Here is a 16,350-nt window from a genome sequence, read left to right on the forward strand (position 1 = left end):
GCTGTTCTTCCAAGGAGCTCCGTCAGTTTTTGCAGCCAGTACTGGCTGTGTAGAGCTAAGGAGAAGCCAACAATGGGCTATCAGTGAGCCTCCGACTTTAGAGAAGCACTGGCAAACTTGAGGAGCAACTTAGGAAGAAAGGTGCATTGGTGGATTGTTTCATGTTGGAAAAAGAAAAAGCCCCCCGGCCCCGAAGAGAAGGAAATTCTTTCAGGAAGCTGAGATCTGGAGGATCTAACTTTGAAGCAGGCCTATGCAGAGAAATCTGTTAGACCTCATCTGTAAAATAACTAGCCAGAAGGCAGAGTGAAGGTGTGGTTCAAGTGTAGAGCCTCTGTCTCATCTTCCTCATCTCTCTGGCTCTTCCCTGTGCTCTGCATGAGACTTAAAGCTTGAAACAATCCCTGGGCCACACATGAGACAGGTAAGGAAACAGAAGGCCCAGCCTGGACACTCAGAATCAGTGGGTGGAGCAGGTTGGCTGTCCAGCCTGCAGCTCTCTGTGACATATTTGCAAACATGAGGGGTTCTGAGCCGCAGAACCATCCCATTCTCCTTGGTGCAGGCTCAAGTTCCCGCCCTGATTTTATGGGCTTAATCCTCTTCCTGTGGAAATCAATAAGGACATTGTGATGGAATGATTCACGTTCAAGGTCAGGCAGGAGCAAATTGGAGGCGACATGCTGATTTTACTGCCTCTACTGGGGGGGGGGGGGAGCAGCCCTGCTCACAGACCCCTTAACTCTTTCCTCACCAATCCTGTCACCTCTGTCAGCACCAGCCCCCTCTCCCAGGGTTTGGCTCCCACAAACTTGTCACCCATGTGTGACCCTGTCTTTTGTACTTCTCCAAGGTTCAAACCACTCAAGATGATGGCTTAAGGAAAGGCTGATGACAAGTACAGAAACAAGTTCAAGTTCAAAGTCTAATGGTAGAATTAGAACTTTATCAGCCACATTTTATCCTAGGAAATCTCTCTCCCCTCCCAGAATTTTCTCCTTCCAATCCTTTTTTTCTGAGTTCTAGACCTGTCTTTCCCTGCTTTTCCTGGGCTGTCCTACATGGAAAAGCAAAGGAGAACGGGGGCTATGAGGGCTAAATGTTTCCTTCATGTGTTGGTGTGTATGCACAGCAAGCTACAATTTCTCAGTGGCTCAAACATTTATTTTATTTTCAAACACTTATTTTTCCCCTCCTACTAAGAAAAGAAAAACTGGGCACCAGCAGCTCATGCCTGTAATCCTAGCTACTCAAGATATTGAGTTCCGGAGACTGGGGATATGGCCTAGTGGCAAGAGTGCTTGCCTCATATACATGAAGCCCTGGGTTCGATTCCCCAGCACCACATATACAGAAAAAAAACGACCAGAAGTGGCGCTGTGGCTCAAGAGGTAGAGTGCTAGCCTTGAGCAAAAAGAAGCCAGGGACAGTGCTCAGGCCCTGAGTTCAAGGCCCAGGACTGGCAAAAAAAAAAAAAAAAAGATATTGAGATCCGAAGATCAATGTTCAAAGACAAACCAGGCAGGAAAGTTTGTGAGACTCTTATCTCCAATTAACCAGCAAAGAGCCAGAAAAACAACTGTGGCTCAAGTGATAGAGCACCAGCCTTGAGCAAAAGAGCTAAGGTATAACACCCAGGCCCAGAGTTTAAGCCCCAGCACTGGCACAACAACAACAAAGCCCAAAGAGGTGTTCCTAAGTAGCTGGAACTTTGTGACAGCCACGACTCAGAATTCCTAACTCCTCTGTCTGGAGGGGCCCCTCATCTTCAGCATGGGTCTCCCACCGAGGGTATGCTCCTGTGTGTCCAGCCAGAACTGAGGTGTTCAGGGAACATGAGATAGATATATGCCTGCTGCTGGATTTGGAAGTGACTTACTATCTTTGCATCCCAGGATCCTGATCTCAGGTCTGTGGCCACACCTACCTCTAGGGAAGGTTGGGGGAACATAGTCCAGTTGCTGCCCAGGAAGAGGAAGGGATGGGGCTTGTGGACAGAGAGAGATTTGCATAAGGACAGAGGAGAGACACTGCATGAAGTCAAGGAGGGTTATTTGATGCTTTGAGGAAGGATGATTTGACCATATGTCCCGGAGAGAGAAAGAGAAAAAGGCTTGCTGCAAAAGAGAAATCCAGATCTCAGAGGGCCCCTGGCTGGCACAAGGAAGGGCTGTGATGGGTAGGCCCTGCTTAGATTTTTATTTATCTGTGTTTCCGACCTATAAGACAGAGAGTACTAAAAGATGAGTCTGAGCGTGCCTCTAAGCCCGAAAGTAAGGAGCCTGGACAGCAAAGAGTTAAAGGGTGCTGGGGTGGGTAGAGCTGGGGAGCAGGTGCCCCAACCCACTGTGGTGGTGCCAGTTAATCCCCTGCAGCAGGCAGGAGGCCTGCACAGCTCTCTACCAAGTTGGACTTGCACTCCCCTCCCCTCCCCAGCCCAGCCCCTTGTCCAGAGATCCTGGAAGCCCAACGACTAGATAGAAGTAGGCTGTAGTAGGTGGAAACAGAGAGGACTGGTTCTGCCCCAGGACCTTTGGAGGGCTCACTTTGTAAAGCTAAGCTACTCTCCAGGCTAGCTGCTAAGCTTATGAAGCCTTTCCAGTTAGCAAGACCTGAGTCCTTTCCATGCACCATGTCGCTTCCTGTGTCCACCTCACCAGAGATTACATATTTCTTCCTTCCCTAGGTAGTATCTACCTGCCCTTCAGACCACCTGAAAACACTCAACTCCATCCCCCAACACACATACACACACACACACACACACACACACACACACACACACACACACACACTGCAGCCCTAGTTTCTGCTTATCTGGGGCTTGCATGATGGCCTGTGTCCATGCTCAAGCCAGGGGAGGGGGTGTGGGTCTGGCTCCAGCAGTTGTTCATTTATTCATTTATATCTTTATTCAGGACAGATAAGAAAGCCAAGGCTCAGAGAAGGCAGGTGACTTGCGACTTGCATATGTGCACAGCTGGAGAGATGAGGAAATCAGCACTTGAACTTACACTTGTTATTCCACAGCTCACATTCAGACTTTCCTCCTCAACCAGGGAAAAGATCAAGGGGTTCTCTGGGTGCCTTCCTCTGGGACCATGTAGAGGGCGGTGGACAGAAGGCACTAGTCTTACTCTGGGTGGTTTAACAGCTGTAGGACACTGGCAAACTTCAGGCCTCAGTCACTCATGGTGAGGAGGAGTGACAGGTTCTGCATCCAGTGTTGGCATGAGGGTCAAGTGAGATCATGGGTAGGAAAGGACAACAGCAGTCTGTGCCTGCTTGTGAAGCTGCCCAGCAGAGCCAGGGGATCCCAGCCCAACTCGGCCCAGGGCAAGAGGAAAGCAGGAACAAAGAGCTGGAACCAGGTCCAACTCGCCCTTTATCTATTAGGCTCCACCCAAGCCTTTGCCTCTACAGCGACCCAGCTAGCTGTGCCGTCCTGCCTCACTTTCCCTGAACAGAGTTACTTGGTAGAGATAGAAGCTAAGGAGGGAATAGGTATGCAGTTTTAGGGGGTCAAAAAAAAACAGTGTTATTTATCCTCTCCAAGACTCAGTTTCCCTGTTGCTAAAATGGAAATGAGAGTTCAGCAAATGATGGTGAGAACATTTCTAGGTAAAGGCCCTGCCCTGTTCCAGGCATGCACTTCATGTATGAGTTATCGTTACCACCATGGAAAGAAACTTAAAGCGCTTCTTCAACGTCCCACTGTTACAGCTCTGGAACTGAACCCCAGAAAGACACAATGACTTACCCAAGGTCTCACTGAAGCTCAGCAATAGCAGAGGGAGCTCCAGACTCCAGACCTGGTGCTCTTCCCTTGCCTCTACTAGGGTCTCTTCACTGAGCACCACCCTGGGGGCTGCCTGCTGTGATCCCACTGCCTCTACAATCTGGGTCACCCCTAAACCTTTCAGGAGCCCAGTCTTTTAAGATGGAAGCTCCTAGGTAGTACTCAGCCCTCTTGTTCCTGCCCCAAAGTAACTATCACATGGCTGGCTTCTTTGCAAGGTCCCAAGCCGGGAAGCTGGTTCCTTAAGGGGATTCCTGGAACTTGACTAAGCAGGGTAACATCAACTCCTGGGACAGAGAGAAGAGAGGAGAAAGAGAAGGAAGGGTTAAAGGCTCAGCAGCTGGGGCAGGCAGCCTGCAGACAGCCCAACCCAGTGCTTGGGAGGGGGGGACTACACCATTCCATTCCTTTGCAGATCAGTTACACCCAGCTGTCTCCTTCCCCACTGCCAGTGCCCCTTGGATTAGGCGGGAAAGGCTCCCCGGCTTGCAGCCTGCACACGGCCCATGGGGACAGCGCCTGCAACCCACGCCTCCACGACAGCTGCTGAGTGTCAGGCAAGAACATAGATCAGGAGGATCTTGGCAGAGGTGCCGCAAGCCCAGGCCCTGCCCCCTGCATGTACAGGAGGGACTCCCTGAAGAGGAGAGATGGGGTGGGTGAGGCACTGTGGAGGGACAGGACAGGCACTTCCCTCCAAAGTATCTCCTCATCCCATATGTCACAGTACCTCAAATTTCACCATTAGACATCTTAAAACTTTGGAGGGGGACGGTCATCCAAAGACATCAATTAAAAATGACACCCCGCACAGTAGCTGGCCTGCAGATGCACTGTTGGTATGAATGTAGGGATAGAAAGGCATGACATTTTGATGTTATTTTACAATATGTATGTGAAAGTCCCTCAAGAATCCCTATGCCACCATCCTCATCATCATGCCTTCATCGGTAGTTTCACTGAAGAGCATAACTCAAAAAAGAATTTATAGCCAGGCAGTGGTGGCTCACATCTGTAATTCTAGCTACTCAGGAGGCTGAGATCTGAGGGAAAGAAACAAATGAAAAAACAAAAACAAAAAAACAGCTCAAGGACAGCACTTGGGCCCTGAGTTCAAGCTCCAGGACCAACACACACACACACACACACACACACACACACACACACACACATGCACACACACACACACACACACCAGTTATGATAGTTGTGAGGAGTCCGTGGGGAATTAATAGAGATGATGATGCCATTGTCTGAAAAAAAATGTACTAATTGCTTGACTTCTGAAATGATAACGCCTTTGTACACCACTTTTACCATCAGGATATAAAAAAAAGGAGAGATGTTGTGTAGGAAGCATCCCTAAGATCCACTGTTGGGAGACATGACCACAGAACCCAGCATTGCTTGTCATCTACCCAACTACCAACAGGAATTCTGAATACCCTTGGTTTTGTTACACGTATTATTATTTTTAAAGAATGGAAAACTCAAAAATGCTGCCCAGGTTGATATGGAAAGCTAAACTGCACCCAATGAAATAGCATCAGTTCAAGAAATTGGAAGCATAATGAATAAATCCTAATTAACACTCCCAGTACCAACCTTGAAAATATCATAACCATACAATAGAAGGCTTTAATGCACAAGCACAACCAGAAAAACATTGAATTTTTATAAGTTTAAAACATACATGTTAACTTTTCATTTTTGTTAATGTAAATTAATTGTACAGAGGTTTCATTGTGATAGCTACGTACATGCATATAATATATTTTAGCCAAATCATTTCCTCTATATTATTTCCTTTCTTTCTTTCTTCCTTTCCTTTCTTTCTTTCTTTCTTTCTTTCTTTCTTTCTTTCTTTCTTTCTTCTTTCTTTCTTCTTCCTTCCTTCCTTCCTTCCTTCCTTCTTTCTTCCTTCTTCTTTCTTCCTTCTTCCTTCTTTCTTCTTCTTTCTTTCTTTCTTTCTTTCTTTCTTTCTTTCTTTCTTTCTTTCTTTCTTTCTTTCTCTTCTCTCTTTCTTTCTTTCGTCAGTTGTGGGGTTGAACTCTAGGTCTGGGCACTGTCCCTGAGCTCTTGAGCTCAAGGATAGCACTCTACCACTTGAGCCACAGCACCACTTCCAGTTGTCTGATGGTTAATTGGAGATAAGAATCTCACAGACTTTCCTGCCTGGGCTGGCTTTGAACCACGATCCTCAGATCGAAGCCTCTTGAGTAGATAGGATTTCAAGTGTTAGCCATCAGTGTCTGGCTTACATTACTCTTTCTTTTTTCTTTTTCTTTTTCTTTTTTTTGGCCAGTCCTAGGGCTTGGACTGAGGGTCTGAGCACTGTCCCTGGCTTCTTTTTGCTCAAGGCTAGCACTCTGCCACTTGAGCCACAGCGCCACTTCTGGCCGTTTTCTGTATATGTGGTGCTGGGGAATTGAACCCAGGGCCTCATGTATACGAGGCAAGCACTCTTGCCACTAGGCCATATCCCCAGCCACATTACTCTTTCTTAACCCATGCTTTTCCCCCTCTCTCGAGTTTTTAGTGGGCTTTCTTCGATTTTAACATCTATCTATTTATCTATCTACCTAACCCCGCCCCCCTCTGGCATATTATTACTATTTTTAAGTCTGGCTTCCACATGTGAGTAAAAACATGCAATATTTGGCTTTCTGAGTATGGTTTATCCTAACAAAATTTTCTCCAGTTCCATCCATTTTCCTGCAAGTGAAATAATTTCATTTTTCTTTATGGCCAAATAAAGACTTCATTGTCTATCTGTACCATAGTTTATATATGCAGTCATCAGTTGTTGTGTTATTTCCAAACTAGGAATTGTTCAATTATGTTTCAAAAGTTGAATGGATGTTATATGTTGGAAGAGTAGAAATAATTAAAAGAAATAAACACCTGGTACTTTTATGAAGAAATCTCATCAGCATAATACTTAGTAGAGGAAACTAGTCATAATTGAAGTTATACTGCATGATTCCACTTACATGACATTACAACATAGGCAAACGAGATTATAGTGTTACAAGTCAGAATAGAGCAAAACTATAGAAAGAGAGAGGCTGAATACTAAGATGCATTGTGCAGGACTGGGAATATGCCCCAGTGGTAAAGTACTCACCTCATATACATGAAGCCCTGGGTTCAATTCCTCAGCACCACATATATAGAAAAAAAGCCGGAAGTGGCACTGTGGCTCAAGAGGTAGAGTGCTAGCCTTGAGCAAAAAGAAGCCAGGGACAGTGCTCAGGCCCTGAGTCCACGCCCCAGGACTGGCAACAAAAACAAAACAAAACAAAACAAGATGCATTGTGCAGGGTGAAAATCCTGACAGGCAAGGAAATATTGCATAATTGAAAGCTGATAAACTTCTGGAGTTTACATAGGGCCAGAAGGCATTCAAGTTCTTACTAACCACACTAGAGACACCTCACTGAACATCTAAGACTGTTAAATGAGCCTTCAAAAGGGGTCATACCAATGGGAGGAAAGCAAAGGAATGGATGACATCGTCCAAAAAAAGTAATGTACTCATTACCTGACTTATGAAATGGAACCCCTCTGTATAATATCTTAATAATAACAATGAAATTATTTTTGAGGGTCATACCATAGAAATAAGACTAAATTAGCTCTGGAGTTAAGGGTCTACTTTAATTTAGCCTTGAAACAAGCCTTAAATTGACACTACTGGTGCGTAAGTAACTGCAATATGAGCCACAATAAAGTCTAAATGTTATTATTGCTGTTTTGTGTGTGGTGGTGCTGAAGTATGAACTCAGGGCCTTGGGCCTGGTAGGCAAGTACTCTACCACTATCTTCAGCTGCATCTAAATTGTCTTCAAAGAAAAAAATTCAGTCATTTGACTTCACACAATTAGTGGAATTCAAGAAGAAATATTAGGGCTGGGAATATGGGCTAGTGGCACGAGTGCTTGCCTTGTATACATGAAGCCCTGGGTTCAATTCCCCAGCACCACATATATAGAAGACAGCCAGAAGTGATGCTGTGGCTCAAGTGGCAGAGTGCTAGCCTTGAACAAAAAGAAACCAGGGACAGTGCTCAGACCCTGAGTCCAAGCCCCAGGAATGCCCCCCCAAAGAAGAAATATTAGATATGTACAGAAGCTAGAAAATGTGACTCCTAACAACAGAAACATCAGTCATTAGAAACAGACCTAGAAATGACCCCATAAGGACATTGGCTATTAAAGACTTTAAGTGGCTAGTATAAATATATTCAATAATGTAGTTATATAAAGTATAATAGGAATAGAAATGCAAAACATTTAACAGAATAAAACAGAACTTCTAGAGATTGAAATACATGTCACATGAAAATGGGGATTAACAATAGAGAGTACAGACAAAAATTGAAATTGAGAACATAACAAGAGAAACCAGAGCTTTGGTGACTTGTAAAAAAAATGAAGAGCTTTAAAAATCCACATAATTAAAGATCCAAAAAGACAGGAATAAAAAAGAAAGAATATCATAAGAAATAATGGCTAAATCCACAATAGGCAGAGAATTTCTAAAACTCAACAACAAACAATTAAAAAATGAGAAAAGGATGCTCAGCATCACTAATTGTTAGAGAAATGTAATCTGTGCCCACAATGAGATAACACTTCACACCCATTAGGATGATTATTATTTAAACAAATAAAAAATAGAAGATTCTGAGTGTTAGAGAGTAGGAAAAAAATCAGAACCCTTATGCACTATTGGTAGAATGTAGTCTAGCCACTATAAAAAAAAGAATAAGATTTTCCTAAAATTTAAAAGTAAGATTACCACATGATTCAGAAATTTTACCTACAGGGCATATATCTGAAACATTTAAAAGCAAGCATGTGTGTGAAGAGTTATCTGTACTCTCATGTTTATACAAGCATCGTTCACAATAATGGAAAGGTAGAAGTAACCCAAGGGATGAATGGATAAACAAAATTCAATGGAATATTATTCAGTGTTCTTAAGAGGAAGAAGTTTCTGACACATCTGCCAAATGAATAAAGCTTGAGAACTTTACATTAAGCAAATTAATCTGTTACAAGAACTAATATTGTAGGATTTTTACTTATAAGATGTACTGAGAGCAACTTAGATTAGTGGCCAGCTAAAGAATTGAGCAGTGGTTATACTTAAACACATCAAAATCCACAAGTATTCACAATCTGCCTATCATATATTGTGTATGTGGGCTGTTTATGTTCAAAATTGCAACCATGCTAACAACATAATAGTAAACATACAGATCAATGGGATAAAACTAAAAACCCAGAAATGAAACTTAACATTTATAGTAAATTGATTCTTGAAAAGTGTGCCAGGGCCATTCAGTTGAGGAAAAATACACTTTTTTTTCTTTAAAAAATGTTGTTTTGGGCAAGTAGACATCTATATGAAGAAGAATGAAGTTGGGTCTGTTCCTTATACCATCTAAAAAACTCTCTTCAAGTGGGTTGTAGGTATAAATGAAAGAGGCAAATGATAAATTCTTAATATAAAAAGTAGGAATAGTTTTCATGACCTTTAATTAGACCTTTTCATGACCTTTAATTAAGACCTTTGTCATGACCTTTGGTTAAGCCTAAGGTACAGAAGAAGATATAACTACACCATAGCTTGAGCTTTTGTGTTGAAAGGACAATGTCACAGAAAATATTTGCAATCACATGTCACAAAAGTGACTGCATATATAGTATTTTTTAGCTTTTTCTTTTTTTGTAATTTATTTATTAATTAAAGAAAAATTTTTTGACAAGGTGTTGTGCAAAAAGGGTACAGTTACATAGTAGGGCAGTGTGTACATTTCTTGTGATATCTTACACCCTGTTTTTCTTTCCCTTCCCTAGGTCAGGTAGACATATATACAATACACAATGTACCAAGAACATATACAGTAGCCACGTGGCCTACGCCAAAGAAAATTCGCCTAGGGCTTTAAATGCAATGTCGACATTAGACAATGTGTCTACAGTAGTCTTATAGGAATGTACATACATAGCTTTTGAGCTATTGTATTCCACTGAGAGGTCAATTTTTGACCTTTATATGTTGAGTAGTTGTTTGGTTTTAGTTACATAATGTTGAGTCGCTGACCCAATCCTGTGGGAAATACCATTTGACAAGCAGTTTTTGGTTTCACAGACCTGGTCTCTACTGTCTCTCCGTCACCCTTTGTTAACAGTCATATATCAGGGATATCATGCCCCTTTGTTTTCTGTGTTCTAGGCTTGTCTCGCTCAACATTATTTGTTCAAGTTCTGACCATTTCCCTGTGAATAACAATATTTCACCATTCCTAATCGCTATGTAGTATTCCATTGTGAATAGGTACCATATTTTTTGGATCTATTCATCTGTGGAGGGGCATCTGGGTTGTTACCATATTTTGGCTACTGTGAATTGTGCAGCGATAAACATGGAAGTACAAATGTCTTTTTGATATCTTGGGGCCTGCTGTTCAGGATAGATGCCTAGGAGTGGTATGGCTGGGTCATAGGGTAGGTCTATATTGAGCTTTTTGAGAAACCTCCATACTGTTCTCCAAAGTGGTTGTACTAATTTGCACTCCCACCAACAATGGAGAAGGGTTCCTCTTTCCCTGCACCCCCTCCAGCATTTGTTGTTGCCTGAGTTCAGAGTATAGGCCATTCTAACTGGAGTGAGGTGGTATCTCAGGGTTGTTTTTATTTGCATTTCCTTTACTACCAGGGATGTTGACCATTTCCTCATATGTTTCTTTGCCATTTTTATCTCTTCTCTTGTGAAGTCTCTCTTTAGCTCCTTTGCCCATTTCCTAATTGGTTTATTGGGCTTGCAGGGGCTTAGTTTTTTGAGTTCTCTGTAGATGACAGATATTAGGCCTTTGTCTGTCGCTGTGCTGGTAAAGATCCTTTCCCATATGGTTGGCTGTCTTTCTATTTTGGTGGCTATGTCCTTAGCTGTGCAGAAACTTTTTAATTTGTAGTAGTCCCATTTGTCGAGTCTCTCCCCTATTTATTGTGCCCCTGGGACTATATTCAGTTCCTTCCTGTGCCTATAAGTTCTAGCGTCTTTCCTTCTCTGTCCTTCAGTAGTTTCAAGGATTCAGGTCTGATATTGAGGTCCTGGATCCATTTTGAGTTGATCTTGGTGCATGGTGATAGGCTTGGGTCTACTTTGAGTTTTCTGCATATGGCTGCCCAGTTCTCCCACCACAATTAGTTGAAGAGACTATGTTTATTCCATTGTATGTCTTTAGCTCCTTTGTCGAATATCAGCTGACTGTAGGAGTGTGGTTTTATTTCTGGATCTTCAATTCTGATCCATTGGTCTTCCGGTCTGTTTTTATACCAATACCATGCTGTTTTTGTTATGATGGCCTTGTAGTAGAGCTTGAATTCTGGTATTGTGATACCTCCTGCACTGCTTTTTTTGCCTAAAATTGCTTTGGCTATTCTAGGTCTTTTGCTGTTCCATATGAATTTATGGATTGCTTTCTCTATTTCAGTGAAGAATGTAACTGGGATTTTGATAGGGATTGCATTGAATTTGTATAACAATTTGGGCAATAGGGCGATTTTCACTATATTGATTCTGCCTACCCATGAGCATGGGAGGTCTTTCCATCTCCTTGTGTCTTCTTTGATTTCCCTTATTAGATTTTTATAGTTCTCATTAAATAGGTTCGTCACGTCCTTGGTTAGGTTGATGCTTAGGTACTTTATTCTTTTTTTGGCTACTATAAATGGAATTGTTTCCATAATTTCCTTTTCTGCTTGTATATTGCTGGTGTACAGAAAAGCTGCTGACTTTTGTGGATTGATTTTGTATCCTGCTACTTTGCCAAATTCGTTTATTAGGTGTAGGAGTTTGGGTACTGAGTTTTTTGGGTCCTTCAGATATAAGATAATGTCATCTGCGAATAGGGATAACTTGATTTCTTCCTTGCCGATGTGGATCCCTTTGATGTCCTCCTCTTGCCTTATTGCTATGGCTAGGGATTCCAGCACTATGTTGAAAAGAAGTGGGGAGAGTGGGCATCCTTGTCTTGTTTGTTCCTGAGTTTAGGGGGAATGATTTAAGTTTCTCTCCATTTAATATGATATTAGCAGTTGGTCTGCTGTATATGGCTTTTATTGTTTTGAGGAATGTTCCATCTATTCCTGTTCTCTCCAGAGCTTTTAATAAGTATGGATGTTGTATTTTGTCAAAGGCTTTTTGGGCATCGACTGAGATAACAATGTGATTCTTGATTTTAGTTCTGTTTATGTGGTGAATTACATTGATTGATTTACGGATGTTGAACCATCCTTGTGACTGAGGGATGAAGCCTACTTGGTCAGGATGTATAATTTTCTTGATCAGTTTCTGGATCCTGTTAGCTAATATTTTATTGAGGAGCTTTGCGTCTGTGTTCATTAGTGATATTGGTCTGTAGTTCTCTTTTTTTGTTGGGTCTTTGCCTGGTTTGGGAATGAGTATGATATTAGCTTCATAGAATGAGTTTGGAATTTCTCCCTCTGTTTCTATTTCTTGGAAGAGTTTGAGGAGTATTGGTATTAGTTCCTCACTAAAGGTTTTATAGAATTCGTTGGTGAATCCATCTGGGCCTGGGCTTTTCTTTGTTGGGAGGTTCTTGATTACCCCCTGTGTCTCGCTGTAAGTTATTGGTTTATTTAGTTGATTTATTTCTTCTTGGTTCAATCTGTTTATACTTCTCTAAGAATTGATCCATTTCTGTAAAATTATTGTTTTTTAGTGAGTAGAGCTTCTGGAAATAGTTCCTTATGATTGTTTGAATATCGTGTGTACTTGTTGTTATTTTTCCAGTGAAGTCCCTGATTTTACGTATATGAGTCTCTTCTCTTCTTTTTTTTTGTAAGTCTTGTGAGGGGTCTGTCAATTTTATTTATTTTCTCAAAGAACTAGCTTTTAGTCTTATTTATTTGTTGAATGGTCTTTCTATTTTAAATCAGATTTATCTCTTCTTTAATCTTTGTTTTGTTATTTTTGTTTTTTGGCCAGTCCTAGGCCGTGAACTCAGGGCCTGAGCACTGTCCCTGGCTTCTTTTTTGCTCAAGGCTAGCACTCTGCCACTTGAGCCACAGGGCCACTTCTGGCCATTTTCTGTATATGTGGTGCTGAGGAATCGAACCCAGGGCCTCATGTATATGAGGCAAGCACTCTTGCCACTAGGCCATATTCCCAGCCCCCTTCTTTAATCTTTGTGATCCCTCTTCTCCTAGTCATTTTAAGTTCTATCATTTCTTGTTTCTCCAGTTGTTTTAGTTTCATCGTGAGGTTATTCACCTGCTCTGCTTTCATTCTTTTAATGTGAGTGCTGAGGGCAATGATCTTGCCCCTCAGTACTGCCTTAGCTGTGTCCCATAGGTTTCTTTGTGATGTATTTTCCATGTCATTGTGGCTTATGAATTCGTTGATTTCATCTTTAATTTGGTCTGTGGCCCAAGTGTTGGATAACAGTGTGGGGTTTAGCCTCCAAGAATGTGTATAGCCTCTGTGGTAACCGTTGTTATTGAGGGTTACCTTTAATCCACTGTGGTCAGACATAATACATGGGATGATGTCAATATTTTTGTATTTGCTGAGGTTCTTTGTGTGGGCTATGACATGGTCTATTTTGGAGTATGATCCATGGGCTGCTGAGAAGAAGGTGTATTGGGTCTCTGTAGGGTGGAAGATTCTGTATAGATCTGTCAGATCCATTTGGGATATGGTGTTACTTAGGTCCTCAGCTCCCTTGCTAATCCTCTGGGTGTTGGATCTGTCTCTTGGAGAGAGTGGGGTATTAAAGTCACCCACTATGATTGTGTTTGGGTCTATCTTGTTCTGTAGTTCTGTGAGAATTTGCTTGACATATGTAGGGCCTCTTTTGTTCAGTGAGTATACATTTATCACAGTGATGTCTTGATTCTGGATTTTTCCTTGTATTAAAATGTAGTGACCTTCTTTGTCTTTTTGAGTTGATTTTAATGAGAAGTCCAGTTTGTCTGAGATCAGGATGGCTACTCCTGCCATTTTGGTAGGTGCGTTTGCTTGGAAGATCTTGCTCCATCCTTTCATTCAGAGCCTGTTTTTATCCCTTGCTGTAAGGTGGGTCTCTTGTAGACAACAGATGGCAACTTTTTGTTTGCGGATCCATTCTGCCAGTCTGCTCCTCTTTGTCGGAGAGTTTATACCGTTTATATTCAAAGAGATCAAGGATAAGAGTGTTTTTTCTCCTTCCATTTTCTTGTTGGGCTGTTTTTCCTCTTTTTTTTTTTCTTGTCTTTAGTGAGCTGCTCTTTCTGTTGGGCTCTGGTTATTGTAGTTTCTGTTTCTGTCTGTGTGTCCTGTACGATTTCTGTTGGGTGGGATTCCCCTCTTAGAATTCGCTGTAGGGCTGGTTTTTTATTCACATGCTACTTTAGATCCTCTTTGCTATGGAAAGATCTGGTTTTCCCCTCAAATATGAACTCCAGCTTCACTGGATATTTTATTCTAGGTTGGCAATTGTTGGCCTGTAGAACTTGGATGGTGTTCTTCCATTCACTTCGCGCGTGGTAGGTTTGTGTGGAGAGGTCTGCTGTTATTCGGATCCTCTTCCCATTGTAAACAATTTCTTTCTTCACTTTGGCTGCATTCAAAATTTGCTCTTTATTCTTGAGATCTGAAGTCTTGAATATTATGTGCCTTGGCGTGGCTTTTCTGGGGTCTGGTCTGCCAGGTGTCCTATAGGCTTCGGTTACCTGGATAGGGTCCCTTGTGAGATTGGGGAAGTTTTCTGCAATCACTTTATTGAAAATATGTTGAAGCCCTCTGCTCTGGTATTCGGCTCCTTCTTCTATTCCAATTATGCGCAGATTATATCTCTTGTCTTTGTACACTAGCTTCTGGATTAGTCTGCCCTGGAGCTTTACCGTTTCATGGAGTGTGGTAATTTTCTGGTTCTTAACGGCTGCATCATCATCCAAGAGAGAGATTCTGGATTCCATATGGTCAATTCTTTGTGCTGTGGATTCAACTGCGGAGTTTATGGATGTCAGAGAGCTATTTATGGTTGCCAGATCAGCTCTGATTGTGGAAATTTCTTCCTTTAATCTATTTTTCATGCATTTCACTTCTCAGGGTGTAAAGGTCTTCTTTAATGGAGGTTTGCACTGTATCCATTTTTGCTTCCATTTCTTTCTTGGCTTCCTGGATGTCCTTCGAGACTTCCACTCTAAACTCCTGGAATTGTTTTCTGATTTTGTTTCTGAGGCTTTCCATCATTTCTGTGAACATGGCCTCAGTTGATTTTTTATTCTCCATCTCCTCTTCAGTCGTGCTGCTTTTTGGAGCTGGCGAGTTGGCTTGCCCTTTGATGAAATTTGTTATATTTCTTTGTGATTTGTGCATCTGGAGATCTGAGGGTGGCTTCCCTGGTTTGGCTTTGTGCTGGTTCCTGCTGGTCCATCAGTGGGAGACTTGTTTGTGTCCTGGCTCTGGGTTTGAGTTTGGCTGTTGAACCTTACTGCCCAATGAGTGAGCGTGACCGTCTCGGTTGTTGCCGGGGTGGTCACCCTCCCTGCAATTGGGGGTGGGTAGGTTCTGTGTCTTTCTCTGTGGGATAGTGTCCTGCTGCTGTGTTGTGCTGACCCTAGCGTGCCGCTGGTGGGGGTTTGCTGGTCGCTGATTCAGTGTGGCATGGAGGCTTTTCTCGCCTTTGGTTCTTTTTTCCACTCTGTATCTTGGTCAGAGGAGCTCACCTCTCAGGCGGTTCGCCCTCCTGTGTGAACCGCTCCGGGGCTGGTGTTGTTGAGGGGCGGCCCACCCACTTGTGCAAAATGTGCCAAGCTGAGTGGGCGCTGCCGCTGGGGGGCTCTGCCCTCTTGTGCGGATGTGCCTATCAGAGTGGGCGCTGCTGCCGGGGGGGGGGGCTGCCCACCTGTGCGGGGTACGCCTACCAGAGCGAGACCCAGGTTGTTGGGGTGTGTTTGTGCCCTCCTGCGAGTTTGCTGTGTGGGGCGGTATGGGCCCCAGTGGGATCAAGTGTCTGGGCGCGGGTTAGCGCCCACAGACTGCGCCTCCACTGCGAGGGGGGTGTGTGATCCGGCCCAGGTGTCCCTGCTGGGCTGGTATTGCCCACCAGCCACCAGCGCCTGTGACTTTTGTTGAAAAAGTACGTGGGGCCCAGGCGCCTCAGGCGGGGCTTCCAATGCCTACCAGTCCCCAGGCCCCTGTTGGGAAGGGGGCGGGGCCAGTGCGGCAGGTTCAGGTTCCTCTGCTGCCTTGGCGCTGCTCCGCCCCTCCCCTGCTAGCTCCTGTGTCCTCCCAGAGTCTGAAGGGACCTTTTGCGGCCTGATGTGGGGGTTCTTTGTTCCCTCAGGGTGGGGAGGGGGAGGGAGGGAGCTCTAGCTTCTTTGTAGGGTTTGGGTCTCTGATAGGTGGTCTCCGGTTGTGGGGGGTGGGTAATGGGGAACTTACTGGTCCTGGGTTGTGTGTGTGTGTCCCGCACTGTTGTTGGCCCTTCGGGGCTGGGGTGCTGGGGTGTGGCGATCGGTCATTTGGTG

The sequence above is a fragment of the Perognathus longimembris genome, chromosome 13, assembly GCF_023159225.1.
Source record: "Perognathus longimembris pacificus isolate PPM17 chromosome 13, ASM2315922v1, whole genome shotgun sequence".
Taxonomy (NCBI): domain Eukaryota; kingdom Metazoa; phylum Chordata; class Mammalia; order Rodentia; family Heteromyidae; genus Perognathus; species Perognathus longimembris.